A 17,285-nucleotide genomic window follows, 5' to 3' on the forward strand; every position below is an offset into this window, starting at 1 on the left:
TTTTAAATTTCCAATACTACCCTCCTGCACCATATCAATTTTAACCTCCACCATATCAATTTTTTAAATTTCCAAAACTACCCTTATTCCAAATTAAAAAAATCCAAATTAATAATTATAATTGAGAAATAACAAAATACATGCTGGAAAAAAAATTCTGAACACAAAACTAAAAATACATTCTGGATAAAAACTTTCAGAATTCAAAAATATGTTCCGAAAATTGAAATCCAAAATATTTTAGATAAAAGTTTCAAAAATAATTTTTCCCATTTTTGTGTAAGGTTATTTTCGTCATTTAGAAGGGATATTTTTGTCATTTTCTAGAGCTGATTGGGTGGGGGTATTTTTGTCATTTTCTAGAGCTGATTGGGTGCATGCTGAAATTGATATGGTGGAGGGAGAAATTGCCAAGTTTTAAAACTGATGTGCGGCTGGGAAGACAACCCTAATTTAAACTCCTAATAACATTAGTTTTTAGGCCTATTTTGGGCCCAAGTAAGTAAAACATATATAACTATTATCAAAGTACACCACAACCACTATACCTATACTGTGTTATTTCTCTCTACCACCACTATACCTATACCTTCATTATTTTTGCATATATATATATATATATATATATATAAAAAAATAACTTCAAAAAAGGCAAAAATAATGAAGGTATAGGTTCGACGACCATGCTTCTGTCATAACCCGTTATGGGTTTCGTTATAACTTTATAAAGGAATTTTGGGAACTCCGATATGATCCGTTATCCGATATTGATAACACTGGTTGAATGTAGGTTTCTTGTGTGGATACGTATTTAGGTTTATTAACTTTCGTCTAGTTTTAGGATTTTCTTTACTACTTTTAGAAAGCTGTTAACATATGCAAGTCGATCAGTTCGCCCTTAAGAAATATGCAACATCGGTTCGAATCCGATACCGATCATGGGCTTTTTCGTTTTTCTACCCGCCTATTGTGACTTAAAAACTTAAAAAACTCTACAATGAAGTTGCGATTGTGTAATGTAGGTGAAATGTTTTTGTGTAAGGTAGGTGAAAGTGGTTCTGTGTATTTAGGTTTTATAGCGTGTAGTTAAAACATTTTTATGGTTTTTAAATGGTTCCTGAATGGTTAGACTATGTTTAGGGTTTGTTTGTTTATTTATAATCATTGTTCGACCTATTTAGATTTTATAGTGTGTAATTAAAGTAATTGTAGAATTTTTAAGTGTTTATATTTAATTGTATGCAAGGTTTGTTAGTGTGTGATTAAAAGGAGTTTAAGTTTTTTCATTAGTGCTAACGTGAGTTTATAAATTTTGAGTGTGTGTGGATTCAGTGTCTTGTGTGTGCAAATGTGTTTAAACTTTTATCTTTATTTTTAATCTCTTTCACTCTTAAAATGTGTCTTAATATTTTAACCCAGATTTTTGTCTGGATAAACAATGTGTGCTGGGAGTGTTTGTCTGGATAACTATTTGTGTTGTGAGTGAAAAACCCTGCAATGAAAGTGTACGGTGGTCGTGGAAGGTATGTGAAATTAATTGTTGGTGAAAAGTTCTGCAATGGAGTACAGTGTTGTGGAAGCTATGTTAAATAATCGAGCTTTTGAAAAGCTCTGCAGTAGAGGGAGTGTTTGGCGGCGTGGATACTAGGTTAAAGTAATAGAGCTTTTGGAAACTCTATAGTGTGATACAGTGTAGTGCAATGCATTGCAGTGTGAAACCTAAGTTAAAGTAGTTGAGCATAGGTTGCTTGTGTGGATACGTATTTAGGTTTATTAACTTTCATATAGTTTTAGAATATTTTTTACTACTTTTAGAATGATGCTTAACATATGCAAGTCGATCAGTTTGCCCTTAAAAAATAGGCAACATCGGTTCGAATCCGATACCAATCATAGGCTTTTTCCTTTTTCTACCTGCTTTTTGTGACTTAAAAACTTAAAAATCTTTATAGTGAAGTTGTGACTTTTTAAAGTAGGTGAAAGGTTTCTTTGTAAGGTAGGTGAAAGTGTTTCTGTGCATTTAGGTTTTATAACATGTAGATAAAACATTATTAGGGTTTTTAAATGGTTTCTGAATGGTTAGACTGTTTTTAGGGTTTATTTGTTTATTTCTAGTCATTGTTCGACCTATTTAAATTTTATAGTGTGTAATTAAAGTAAGTGTAGGATTTTAAGTGTTTATGACTAATTGTACGAAATGTTTGTTAGTGTGTGATTAAAAGGAGTTTAGGATTTTTCATTAGTGTTAACATGAGTTTATAAATTGTGTGTGTGTATTTGGATTCAATGTCTTTAAGATGTTTTAGGGTTTGTGTGTGCAAATGTTGTTAAATTTTTGTTATATCATTCTACCAACTGAAACAAATTTGCTTGTTGAGGATCTACAGATTCAAGTGAGAGATGTAAGTGTAACAGATATAACATACAATCTCTACATAAATAATGATACAAAGATTAAGGGTAGAAAGCTTCAAACCAAATAACAAGTAGTCAAGACTCTTGTTCGGTACATATTCATAAATAAGTATTTTATTTTGGTATTCAAGGCAAAAGCCAAAGAATGTCACAAGATTTCTGTGTTGAAGTTTGGCTATCATTAAAACTTCATTCTTGAATTCATTTGCACCTTGCTTAGAGCTTTTTGAGAGTTTTTTTACTGCTATTTGTCGACCATCAAGGAGAATACCCTAAAAATTAAATCATCATTTAGGTGAAAAGATGAAGACAGAACTAATATGTCATATTTTTTCACCTTATAAACTTCTCCAAATCCACCTTTTCCGATCCTATTTTTACTTGAAAAGTTGTTCGTTGCGGCTTTAATTACTACCAAACTAAATTGCAAAGGGTCCAAATTGACACTTTCATGACCAACTGAATCAAGTATACAAAATTGAATTGTAAAATTAACAAAAATGCTAAATATCCTGAAATTTAAAAGGCTTAAGTTTAACATGTTTTTTCAATAATACTTACAATTTTCTTTTAGAATAGTTTTAAGACTTTTTCTTCCTTTGCTCTTTTATCAAATATTGACCCAAAAGGAAAAGTATCATTAAAACAACCATGAGTACAATAATCAAGATCATTATTCACTAGTGTGCTTTTCTTTTTTCTCCAAAATAATTAACACAAATAAAGTATAGTCAATTGATCATGATATATATGGATAATGTTTAAAATTTATTTATTTTATAAACAATCTCATGTCACTTTAGAGAATTAATTGTTGATATTTTGTAACAGAAATAATACACAACATTCCTAGTTCTCTAACTATGTATTTAATGTGCTTTTTTAATGAAGAAATAATTATTAGGTAAGTAACAATAGCAAACAACAAACACAAGAATAAAAGAATAAGATTGAAAGAAAACATTTTATTCACTAAAATTAGAGAATTCTCACAAGGTATACTGTGTCATCTGTTCACACAAAGTTCTCTATATATACAGTCTAAGAAACAAAATGATAGAAAAATATTAAAACAATTAAACTTAAACAAATAATACAAGCGTCAGAGAATAACAACGCGTTAACCAATTTGTCCAAACTTAAAACTACTAGAAATGTTCTTCTGATCGCATGGGACGATAATATTCTTTTGGTTGCGCGGGGAGATCATATTCTTCTGATCGCACGGGGTGATAATATTCTTCTAGTCTCACGGGGCGGTAATATTCTTTTGATCCCACAGGATGATAATATTCTTCTAATTGCAGATGACGATAATTATTTTGATTGCACGGGGCGATAATTATCTTCTAATCGCACGAGGCAATAATTATTCTTCGATAATGTTCTTCTGATCGTACCAAATTACGACTTTTAAAATTTAATAAAAAAAAATACAAAAACACTAAAACATAAAAAAAGATTAAAAGTAATATTTCGTTTTAAAATTTTACTATGTTCAACAATAATGCATATTAATTTATTTTATTACTATATATCCTGAAAATATTTAATACTAAAACTTTATTCACTAGAAAGGTCAAAATAAATAAAGGAAAAATTAATTAATTTATGATATGGGAAACGAAATGTATTATAATAAACAATGTTATGGAGAAAATTAGCACAGTGAGCTTATAAAATAAAATATAACTACAAATCATATAGGTTAGATTATCTTATGAAAGATATCAAGTTTTCAGTATATCATAGTATTTCTTTTCTAAATTGAGTGTTTCTTAGAAGTAAATAACATTAATCGGATAGAGTTAAACGACATAAGACATTACTAATTACTAAGTCTATAGAAACTTGGATTTAGGAAAAATAATTTAATATTTAGGAAGAAGTTGACACGTTGGCATTTCATTAATGGAAAATAGGGTGGAGTCAGTGGTATGTTGTTTGGAAGGAGGAAATGATTTTTGAATTCATTCTTCCATGCAAGAAAAATGAAGTTTCGTCTGGATCTGGCAATTCAATCAAATGATTTCTAAAATATGATACAATTTCCATCATTATTGGTCTTGCATCAGGATTTTGGTGAACACATAATATACCAATTTGAGTGCATCTAATAACTTCTTGTTCAAAATATTTTTCTTTAATAGTGGGGTCTAATATGCACATAGTTTGATCCCTCCACTGTCTCTAAACCTAACAAATTTTGAATTAAAATTCTAAATTAGCAATGCAATTCAATCAATCTAGATGATGATTGAAGATGTTACCTAAATTCCTTTGATCCAAATTGTTGGATGAAATACTCACATAACTTAAGAGGTTGTCACTGGCACCATGTGATTGATCATAAGAATTTGTATTCTTTTTTCCACTAATAATCTCTAAAATTATTACTTCAAAACTGAAATCATCTTACTTTTTTGAAAAATGTCCAAACATGACATATTATGGAGACATGTAACTATTGCAAAAAAAATATTAATATAGTAAAAAACAGACTTTGTGAAGAAGAGGAGATGAAATTATAGGAATTTTTTATTTGTTTGAAACCTACTAAATACAAACAATTCTATTTGCACTTGCTTGGTTTTGATGTATTTCAATAATTCTATCCAAACCAAAATCTGAAATTTTTGAAATCATGTTTTCATCCAAAAAAATCATTATTAAGTTTAAGATCATGATGTATGACTTTGAGTCGAGAATATTAATGTAAATAAAATATTCCTCGAGGAATCCCTCCAATTATGTTATATCTTTCATAGCAACTTAACAAATGTGCTTGTTGAGGAACTACAGATTCAAGTGAGAGATGGAAGTGTAAAATATATAACACATAATTTATACATAAATAACGATAGAGAGATCGATGGTAGAAAGCGTCAAACCAAATAAAAAGTAGTCAAGACTCTTGTTTGGCACATATTCATAAATAAGTATTTTGTTTTGGTCTTCAAGGCAAAAGCCAATGAATGTCACAAGATTAGATCTGTGTTGAAATTTTCCTATCAATAAAACTTGATTCTTGAATTCATTTGCACCTTACTTAGAGCTTTTTGAGAGTTTTTTTATCGCTATTTGACGACCATCAAGGAGAATATGAAGACAAAACTAATATGTCATATTTTCTCACCTTATAAACTTCTCCAAATCCACCTTTTCTGATTCTATTCTCACTTGAAAAGTTGTTCTTTGCAACTTTGATTACTACCAAACTAAAGTGCAAAGGCTCCAAAGTAACACTTTCATGACCAACTGAATCAAGTATACAAAATTGAATTGTAATAATTATGATGGCACGCGACACTATATTCTTACGGTCGCCGCAGGGCGATAATATTCTTCTAATCGCACGAGACGATAATAATTATGATTGCACGAGGAGATAAGTTCTTCTCACCGCACAGGACGATAATATTCTTCTTATTGCACAGGGCGATAATAATTTTGATCGCACAGAGCGATAATAATTTTGATCGCACGGGACGATAATAATTCTGATTGTCAGGCATACAATGTCACATGGATATTTCAGATAACCATAACAAGAACAATGTACTTTAATGGACTCAACATCAAAGAAATTGAAAATCCTGATAAATAGGTTATGTTTTCACCGTTCTACAGAACTATCACTACAAGAAAAATATGGTTTTAACGGAGGTTTATTTTTACATTACCCAAGGTTAAAACCTTCATTAAGTCATACCCAGGGTTGCAGTTTCCTCCGCTAAATCATTATTGGGGAATGTGTTCCCCGAGGTTTTTTTAAACTTCAGGAAAAGCCTTTCAAAACCCCTATTAAATACCAGGGGTTTAAGAACCTCCGTAAAATACCATGGGTTTCATGTAACAATAGTTTCTATTGTCGGGCATACATTGTCACACGGATATTTCAGATAACCATAACAAGAACAATGTACTTTAATGGACTCAACATCAAAGAAATTGAAAATCCTGATAAACAGGTTATGTTTTCACCGTTCTACAGAACTATCACTACAAGAAAAAAAAAAGGTTTTAACGGGGTTTATTTTTACATTACCCAAGGTTAAAACCTTCATTAAGTCATTTACCTAGGGTTGCAGTTTCCTCCGCTAAATCATCATTGGGGAATGTGTTCCCCAGGGTTTTTTTAAACCTCAGGAAAAGCCTTTCAAAACCCCTATTAAATACCATGGGTTTAAGAACCTCCGTAAAATACCATGGGTTTCAAAACCTCCGTAAAATACCATAGGTTTCAAAACCTCCGTAAAATACCACAGGTTTAGAACCTCCGCAAAATACCATGGGTTTCAAAACCTCCGTAAAATACCATGGGTTTCAAAACCTCCGTAAAATATCATAGGTTTCAAAACCTCCGTAAAATGTTTTAGAACCTCCTTAAAAAATACCACAGGTTTCAAAATTATGAAAATTTGTTTTTTTTATTCATTTATCATCTAGGCATTCATGTGTTTTTTAAACCACAATTATTTACATCTATTGTATTTATTTTTCTATGTTTGTTAAAGTACTTTTTCAATAAATAAAACAAATAAATGGATATAAGATTAATCAATTGATAACATATATCAAAATATTTATAAAAACACACCAAAGTATATCAAGTAAACACATTGAAATTCAAATTAAACATAAAATATAAGTTAAAAAAAATACAAGGAAGCAATATAAGACGAATAGTACTATGAAGTACTACAAATGAAAACATAACATATTGCTCACAAAGCGCAAAATAGGTCAAAAACAATTTTCATATTATACTAAATTCTTCAACAATCACATATGCTCCTTTTGATGTCCAAAACTTTGTTGGCACACTTCCTTGATCAGAAACCTACAATATAAACATGTATTACAATTAGAAATGTAAATCTGAAAAATAAAACAAGTTATTTAAATTTTTTAAACATTACCGATGAAGGATTGAACATAGTCAACTCAGGAGGAAATTGACCTTGATAATTTTGAAAGAAAAAATTCATCATTATATCAAATCTTTTTTCACGTTATTCATATCTTCTTTCAGGTTCTTCATATCTTCTATTTTGTTCATCCAGTTGTGACTTTAATGCAATAACCTATATTAAAACACAATTTATATTCAACACAACTTTCCAATCTTGGCATGATAATCTAAAGTAAACAACACCAAATTGCTACATAAGAAAAGGCATGTTCAATAACCTGATTCTCCAATTCTCTATAAGAAGTAGTTGAAGATATCCCAGTGCGAGAATTCCTAGTATATCTAAACACATGAGAAGGGCAAGGTCACAATCCCATTCCTCGAACACGACCACAATGTTCTTGGTTTCCAAAGGCATGAGCTAGTGAATCTTCAATTGATATATCTTGTGAGAGGGAAGATGTATTTGACTCATATGCTTAAATTTTTTCATACAAATAATGAAAAAAGTTATAAATGAAACTCACATCCAATTTGGTTGAGTTTTCATCTTTACAAAAATTATACTTAGCCCAATCTCTCTTGCCCCATCATTCACAAATTCTATGTTAGCATGTTTATGTGTTGCTACCCATACTTCTCCCCTACTAACTTTGCGACCAAGTTCTTGCTCCTATAAAATGTAACAAAAATATATGAATCATGATATATAATATAAAAAAAATTATTGGAGAATCAAGGTACCATCTCATCTTTCTTCCGTGCAATGCTCTTGGATCCACCAGTATGAAGAACTGTTTGCTTCTTTCTATTATCTTTGTTTTTTTTTTTGGAAATTCCCTAAACATACATTTAGTAAAATAACTAAATATAAATAAATTAACACTTTAAAGAATAAAGTAGTTTTTGTCCTTAAATTTAAACGGTACACAAAAGAAGCCTAATGGTTTCTATTCATTACTTATGACACATTGCAATAATTTTATCTCTATTGTGTATTCCATCTTGTGTTTAAAACCATTGTGTATTCTATCCATTTTGTTGCCATAGTATCCAAACTACGACATTATGTGTTTAAAAACCTATGTTAGAAACAAGGATTGCATTCAGTTATTGTGCTAAAATGAAAGGATTCAATCTTTCAGATTCCATTCAAATAGAAACTTGAAAAACCATACCACCAACATGAACAGAAAGGGAACATCTTTCAATTGTGTAGCAGCAGCACTTTTCTGAATATTCTCTATCGAAAAAGAAACCAATTCAAGAAAATGCTCTACACCAACAGCACGACCTAGGGTTCCAACCATCAAGTCAAATTTGGAAAATTGTGATGACCAACTAAAGATTAAAATGTGAAAAGCCAAAAGGACTGGTAAACAGAACAAGAGTTGATCCATGTAGCCGGACATCATATATCCTTCAAAATATCAACCTAGAATTAGAAATATTCGACTCAATAAGGGGAACCTAAATCTAAATGCTTTTCAATGAACATTGTCACAGATCTACATCTTCACACCATCTTTCTTTTGCTATGCCTATATAAATATTCTAAAGAAGGAGACTGTGGCAGAGCTTAGAAATTACCCCTCATGCACGTTTTAGACTTCATAAAAATACCATAGCCAACGTCCAGAGCATGCATCCCAGAATGCAAATTCTCCTCAAGTAACTGAAGACACATGGCATGCATATGCGGGGCAGATATAGTGGCATTGTACCCTATGGCCATGGGGCTGTCATCATAAGGCGCAGCTCCATCCGGTACCAGGCTTCTTCTTCCTACACCCCTACGTTTTTCTTCCTGTACTTCCAAAATTTTCTAAATCCCAAAACTGACCTTGACCTTTTGTTTGAAAAAGGACACCGTGGTTATCGAAAATTGAGATCTGGAAGTGTGCTACGGATTCATTAATCCAAACTGAATCACTTATTTTTTTGGATAAGGGAGTGTTCCGGAAGTAAATTTTGCATAAATTATTGATTTCTGAACTGCTGAATCTGGAAGCTTAATTCTGTTATGAATTGGTGGATTGGAATGCTTTTTTTTGAATTATGGATTTCTGAATCTAGAATGCATATTTTTGTTACGGATTGGTGGATCTGAAATGCTTTTTTTTAATGATAGATTTTTTAATGTGAAATGCGTATTTTGAATTACGGATTGATGAATCCGAAAATTTACCGAAAGTGTCAATCCGAAATTTTTCTGGATTCCATAATCCAAAATGAAAAACAATAAATACAGTTCAAGTGCATTTTAGGATTTTTAAAAAATAATAACGACACTTTAATCTTTGCACAACATTGTGGGGGTTGCAAGAAGAAGGAAGAAAAATGTAGGGTGCAGGAAGAAACTGCCCCGGTACAAACAACGCTCTATCAACTGTCTCCATTACTTCAGCCACTTTACTTGATGTGATCACTCCATAGCGCTGCAACCACTCCACCATCGTTTTGTTCTTACTAACGCCACTCACAGAGCAAAACCGCTGCAATTTAAAAAAAAAGGTTTTGAATTCAATCATTTTTAGACAATAATATTGAAATATAATAATTAAATCACAGTTATGAAACAAACCCTTGTTTTGTCCTCCAATTACAATGAATGACCTTATGTCCACTGATAATCGTGGGTGCTTATGTCAAATATGGTCAAGTAAAATTGAAATTTATTATATTTTAATTTCATTGTTTACACAGAGTATTTTAATTATTACTAATTATAACTATTTATTTAATATTAAAATATATATTTAATAATATAAAACTATAAGTTGATGATATTTTTCTGGTAGTATAAGTTAATTTTTAATGGACGTGAATAAAAGATTTTAAGTATAAGTAATTTGATGGAAGCATTTGGCGAAGTACATTTGATTAGGACAGAAGATAATGATACACGACGTAGAAAATAAACACATCATCATGAATGTTGTGCTTTTCCTTATCTCCATTCATTATGTTTTCCGTTTACTTGACTTGCCTCATGATCATAAAACAAACACAAAAATGATTTAGGAAACATGATCCGAGAGCCACCGATCACATCCATGACTTCCTATAGAAATTTCTTCCTCTTAATCTTTGTTAGCTTTCTCCCTTTTGCAACTACTCAGGCAGAGACCGACTCCGACCCTGTCTATATATACCACAGTTGCTCTCAGGGCAACACTACATATGGCAATACCTTTGAATCCAATCTGTAGACCCTATTCTCCTCCTTATCATATAACGTTCCCGCAAAATCGGATTTTACAACATCAGAGTCCCTCCACAAAACTCCTCAGACTCTGTCTTTGGACTTTTCATGTGCAGGGGTGACGTGCAACTCCGCAATTATCCTCAGAGTGTTCGTTGGCCAAGCAAGCTGTGAGTTGTTACGATGAGTGCACCGTTCGTTACTCCAACACCTCATTCTTCTCTACTGTGTCCATCAGACCTAGGTTGCCGTGTTCAGCACTGCTAATATCTCAAACCAGGAAAGTGACATGAAATTATTGTTCCAAAATATGAACAAAACTGCAGATGATGCGGTTGGTAAAATGTTTGCTACAAGGAAAGCAAATATTTCTGGATTTCATAGACTTTATTGTCTAGCTCTGTGTACTCCGGACTTGTCACCCAGTGATTGTAGAAGGTGTCTGAGTGGAGTAATAGGGGACCTTCCATGGTCATGCCAAGGGAAGCAATGAGGGAGAGTTCTTTATCCGAGTTGTAATGTTAGGTATGACCTATACCCATTCTATCGCTCCAATAAAATACTTCTACACCAGTTTGGGTTCCTGCATCAAAATTTGGAAATGAAGATTCAAGATTTTCAGAAGATTCAACTTATCTAAACCATAGTTGCTCAATTAATGTAACTGCTAACAGCACTTTCAAAATGTATCTAGAGACTCTCTTCTCTTACATGTCTTCCAATGCCACCACTGACAAAATTTCTTATCAGGGTGTGGAGAATACTGTGAATGGGCTTTTGCAACCACCTTAGCCACCTTGGCACATGAAGAGGCCATTCATAGTATTCTCCACACCGCCCTTATAAGAGATTTTGTCATTGGTGACATTGGAAGACATGAAAGAGAAGAGGGTCTCTAGATACATTTTGAAAGTGCAGTCACCAATTACATTAGTTGACAACTATGGTTTAGATAAATTGGATCTTCTGAAAATCTTGAATCTTCATATCTAAATTTTGATGCAGGAACCCAAACTGGTGTAGAAGTACATACCTAACATTACAACTCGGATAAAGAACTCTCCCTCCTTGCTTCCCTTGGCAGTACCATGGAAGGTCCCCTATCACTCCACTCAGACACCTTCTACAATCACTGGGTGACAGATTCGGAGTACACTGAGCTACACAATAAACTCTCTGAAATCAAAGAGAAATATTTTCTTTCCTTGTAGCAAACCTTTTACCAACAGCAGCATCTTGTTCATGGTTTGGAACAATAATTCCATGAAACTTTACTGGTTTGAGATATTAGCAATGTTCAACACGACAATAGTTCTAATGGGCACAATATCTAATGGGCACAATAGAGAAAAACGAGGTGTTGGAGTAATGAATGGTGTACTCATCGTACCAACTCACCGCTTGCTTGGCCAATGAGCATTCTGAGGATAATCAAAGGTTGCATTTTGGGTACATTGTTGACAAAGCTGAGAAGGGAAGTCCCCTGCACATTGAAAAGTCCAAAGATAGAGTGTGAAGGATTTTGTGAAGGGACTGTGTTGTTGAAGAATCCATTGTTTTCGGGGACAGTTATATGATAAGGTGGAGAGTAAGGTCTTCATATTGGATTGGAAGGGACTGTCATATGTACTATTGCCCCGAGAGCAACTGCAGTATATATAGACAGGGAAACTAACAAGGATTTGATCTCTTCCTAAATAGTTGCAAAAATGAGGAAACTAACAAGGATTTCTCAATTGTTTCACTGCAGATAGCATCCAAAACTCAGAAATGTGACAAAAGTCAGTTACGGAACACATGCAAGATTGCACTAGTCACATAGAGCAAGCAACCAGTCACAGCAAGGAAAGCAAAGAGGGAAGCTAGTCACAGGTAAACATGCACTCTCTCTAAGCTCGATTGACTGGCCTAGTTTCACTGGGAGGAAGAAGATGTGTTTGATTTATAATGATGAGAAAGTGTGCTGGTGTTTGGTTTGGAACCAATAATTTCATTGTTGTTAGGCCATCGTACAATTATTACTGACACAATTGACCTAAACACCCACCATTATCAGTGGAAATAAGGTCATTCATTGTATTTGGAGGACAAAACAAGGGTTTGTTACATAACTGTGATTTAATTATTATATTTCAATATTATTCTGAACTTAACTAATAAAACATACGTTTTCAGAATGAAAAAATATTTGTTCTGTTCCAGATCATACTTAACAATTTTTGGCAATAATTTGAAACCATGCATTAGGGTGAAAAAAATTAACAAGTAAAGTGAATTACTTGTTTACAGGGAGATGGAAGGTGTGTTTGTTTCACGTGATTTGTGGGTGTCTAAGTGGATGGGAGAGTGGTGGAAACACTTTTGTTTTGTTCACACGAAGAAAGAAATTTAACCTAATTTCAGATAGAAAATAGCCTTTTACTTTCATACCCTTATTAACGTGCATGCATTATTTGAGACAGTGGTGAATGGAGCATGGCTTGCTGAAGAATCTTTACTCATTTTTGCAAAACCTTTCCAGGCCCGTGAACGTTGTGTTAGTATATATTTTGAATGTTGAGTTGGGGTGATAGAATAGTTTTGTCTTTTATCTAATTGTAACAAGAATCTAATAATTAATAATAATTAATTTAAAATATTTAAAAAATTATTCAAAACTAATATTTTCAATGTTAAAGTTATAATTTTTTAAATAATAATTAATTTAAAATATTTAAAAAATTAATTTATATAAAAACAATCTAATTTAGTTTTCTTTTCTTAAATGGTTAAAACAATTGAACTCAAATTCGAGTGAATTGTATTTTAGTTTTGAATAATTTTCATAGTTTAGATAAGTTTAAATTTGTTTACTCAACCCTATTAATACCTTACTACCTTACCGGACACAAAGTATAAAAATGTTATTAAATATGCATGGCCACAATTTTAAATATATTTTTATCTAATAAAAAATTATTAATATAAATATTATAAGTTTAAGTTTCATAATTCTTTATTGATTTAAATTTTCAATTTAAAAGTTTATATTTCATTAATAAAGACTATGATCTAATCAAATATTAAATTGATATGATATTTTAAATAAACAGTATACTTGTAAATAACTCCTAGCAGATTAAATTTTTATAAATATTTATTAAATAAAAAATACACTTAATATGTATATTTTTTCTATCTAATTTCTGTGAAATTTTCTTATAAATATTTATGAAAATGATTGGGTTGTTAAGACTTACACTACAAGGAAATAACAATTTAGTCACCGAATTTAGCGACAGAAAATTAGTGGTCGCAATTTACAACTGAAATAGCCACCAAATACCCGTAGTGTCAAATCTGCAACCGAAATAGCGACCGAATGAATTATTTATTATGTTAGTTAGTTTTGTGACCGAATCCGCGACCGAACATGAGAGTGACAAAACCATTGGTCGCTAAAGTGGTGGCTGTTTTGAATAACTTAGGAAAAATATATCTGCGACCGAATTAGCGACCGAATATGTTTATTTTTTAGCCACCGATGTTATTTCGGTCGCTAAATTTTATTGCTTTTTTCTGCCACCGAATTAGCCACCGAATATTCTTACTTTTTAGCCACCGATTTTCTTTTGGTCGCTAAATATAAATGTTTATTTTTGCCACAGAATCAGCCACCAAATTTATTTATGTTTTAGCCACCGATTTTGTTTCGGTCACTAGATATAATTGTTTATTTTTACCCCTGAATTAGCCACCAAATACGTTTATTTTTTAGCCACCGAATTTCTTTTGGTCGCTAAATATAATTGTTTATTTTACTAGTACTATTATTAATAATAATAATAATAATAATTCATTTTTATTTTTAAAAAATTATACAAGGATCACAAACACTTTGAATATTAATGAGTACTCATCCCTTTAAAAAATAATTAGTTGTATTACTAATTTCTTTTTCTATTTAAAAAATATGTGTCAATTATATTTGTAATTTCTTAAATTTAAATAAAATTTATTAAATATTATTTTTATAATAGCAGCTCAAATAAAAATTCTAAATAAAATTACATAACACAATATTATTATTAATAAAATTAATCCTTTAAAAAAATAGATTACACTATATAATTAAACTTAAATAAAATGATTTCTTTAAAATAACTTTAATTTTTAAAAATAAATATATTTTCCAAATTAAATTGTAAATAATTTTTTAATTATTAATTTATTTTATTAATAACAATTTTATCACTTCTTTCTAAATTATTTTTGTTTAATTAAAAATTATTAACGTATCTGCGTTAGAAATTATAAAATGTATTATTATGAAAAATAATTAATTGATTAAAATATCCACATTTACTATCATGAATATTTAAATACTTATTTAATAGTTATTTTTTAATTTTACATAAATTTTACATTTTTTAATATTATTTATGAAGAGGTGGCTTCAGTAAAAAAGAATGTGATAATTAGATAAAATTTGGGATTTGTTTTTTTTAAGTTTCAAAGTTATTTTGAAGTTCCAGATGCTTTTAGGGCACCAAATACCCAAAATTGGTTCGTGGTGTAAGCAAAGGTGGGGAGGAAGCTGCAAGGTGGTCGGAGGAGGAGGAGGAAGTTGTGGGTGGTGGTCGTGGTACGAACAGAGGCGAACGGAGGTGCGAACGGAGGCGAACGGAGGTATTTGATTGCTTGAATAATATGTATCACTCATTGACAATACAGTTTTACCTTACCTGAATATTCTTCAACAGAATCGCTTCCATTTGCATCCATTTTAATAACCTCTTTGAGAAATTTAGGTCCTTCCACTTTGTTAAGCCGTTTCCTGATACCTTTTTCCATTTCTTTTCCCATGTTGGTGGAACTGGAATCTTTTCTATGTTTGATAGTTTTGGAAGATGATATTTCTCCTCTCAGTTTTGTTAACTCTTTTGGAAGAACTGGAATATAGGTACTTTTTCTGATTGTTGGTATAGAGTACATTGAGGTTTCATTAGTGCAATGTGAGATAAATCAACAAACTGCTTGGAATTGGTATCATTGAAATGATGCACATGAAGCTTAGAATCTTTGACAAAACACTCCTTCAAAATACCTTTGAAATGCATAGTGTCAAGAGTTTCACTCTGGGCTCTTTGTTCTGGATTAACCCTCTTAGGTATAGAATCATTCTTTCTGACCTTTGACATATCTATCTCACCATCCAACAGTTTTTGCTTAACAGCTGCAAATGATTTTGAGGGGCCTTCTTCTAAACCCATCAGCTTGAAAACTAGGCTAGGTCCTCTTTCAATCTTTGAAGCTATTACTGATAAAGAAGGATCAGAAAGACTGTTGTTAGTCCTGACCCCAGAACATTGGCTTGTGCTTATAGAAAAAGTTTCTGGACCTAAATCAAATCCTTCAGTGGTCTCTGGAAACATGTTTTGCCTAACCAAGCTCTCCTCAATCACCTTCTTGAGTTCCTCTTTGCAGTTACTTGAAGAACCACCTGCAGAAGGTTGTGGTCTTTGAAACCCCTTTGCATTACTTTGTTCCCCAAATGGATTAGCTTGCCTTCTACCAATCTTGCTTCCATCAATTATGTCTCTTTCTGATTTCTTAGTATGTTTTCTCCCAAAAAGAGTTGTATGCTGTGAGTCCTCCTCTTGCAACTTGCGTATCATGCTTAGAGAATCTTGCAGATCAAGAGCTCCTTTTAAAATACCTTTTGCAATATCTTCGGACTTTCCTGGGTCCGAAGACTTGTCTGCATCTTGAAAAGAGTCAAAACCAAAAATTAAATTGGATAAAGTACTGGGTTTAGATCCCAGATATGGTACCTTAACAAATATCATCACCAAACTTAATTAATGAGCGTTATTACTTATTAGTTTCATTGTTTAAGATCTCACAGGCACAGTCCTCATATTGCATGCATATGCTCTATGCCGTTTGGGTGAATTATTATTTGCAGTGTTTTAGGCTTTTAGTAGTTTTGAGCAAGTATGCCTTATATAAGTTGTAATCTTATGTTCTCAACTGTAGCTGTATTGTGTTGCTTTGTTTCGAGTAAAAGATCTTCTTTCAATGTATGTGTGTTGGCCTACCTTGTGGACTCTACAAAATATATTGTTGTAATGCTTGTAGATCAACAACTGATTGGTTCCAAATATATTGTTTACAAAATCTAAAAAACTAACAAAAAGTGTGAATAAACCTGGACCAAGAAAGACAAGGGTAGTGTAAAACCAATCCTCTCTCTAGTATAGAAGCTCGACACTTACAATTAACATTCCCAATACTGGGACACATTTTAGAAAAATATTATTCGAGGTAAATACAAAGCTCAACAAAACACTTCATTTTGTATAATACAAAGCCAAATGGCCACGGAAGAACAGGGTGAAAACACATGACTAAGAAACACAAACGCTTTGATGTTAGGCCAAGCTGACGAAGGACCCCATGGACACTTTAGGTGTTTCAACTATGCAACTAAATTCCTAACAGGTGAGGATGTTTCCTCTTATTCTAATGGAGAGAATAAATCATTATGATCAATGAAATTGGTGTTGGATTTCATTTCTGGTTTTGTTCCACCTTCGCTCGAATCTTCTGCTCCAAAATAGATATCTCAGTTTCAAGGTTGAACATCCTATTCAAAGCATGCATGTTCTCCAGTGTCTCACTAAGAGTCCGAGTGTCATTCCCATCGCACCTTAAATGTTGCATTGGACCATGAAGCAACTTATTCACTATACCCCGACTAAGATCATC

The 17,285-nt window shown here is 32.0% G+C and overlaps 3 pseudogenes; all 3 read right to left on the reverse strand.

Annotated features, from left to right (window-relative positions):
- Positions 1-2,541: 2,541 nt before the first annotated feature.
- On the reverse strand, positions 2,542-9,065 carry LOC137838844 (uncharacterized; annotated as a pseudogene).
- On the reverse strand, positions 4,345-6,597 carry LOC150028111 (cysteine-rich receptor-like protein kinase 34; annotated as a pseudogene).
- A 1,093-nt stretch (positions 9,066-10,158) lies between the features above and the next one.
- LOC137838845 (cysteine-rich repeat secretory protein 38-like) lies at positions 10,159-15,380 on the reverse strand (annotated as a pseudogene).
- Positions 15,381-17,285: the final 1,905 nt, after the last annotated feature.

The sequence above is a fragment of the Phaseolus vulgaris genome, chromosome 4, assembly GCF_051622355.1.
Source record: "Phaseolus vulgaris cultivar YP4 chromosome 4, ASM5162235v1, whole genome shotgun sequence".
NCBI lineage: Eukaryota > Viridiplantae > Streptophyta > Magnoliopsida > Fabales > Fabaceae > Phaseolus > Phaseolus vulgaris.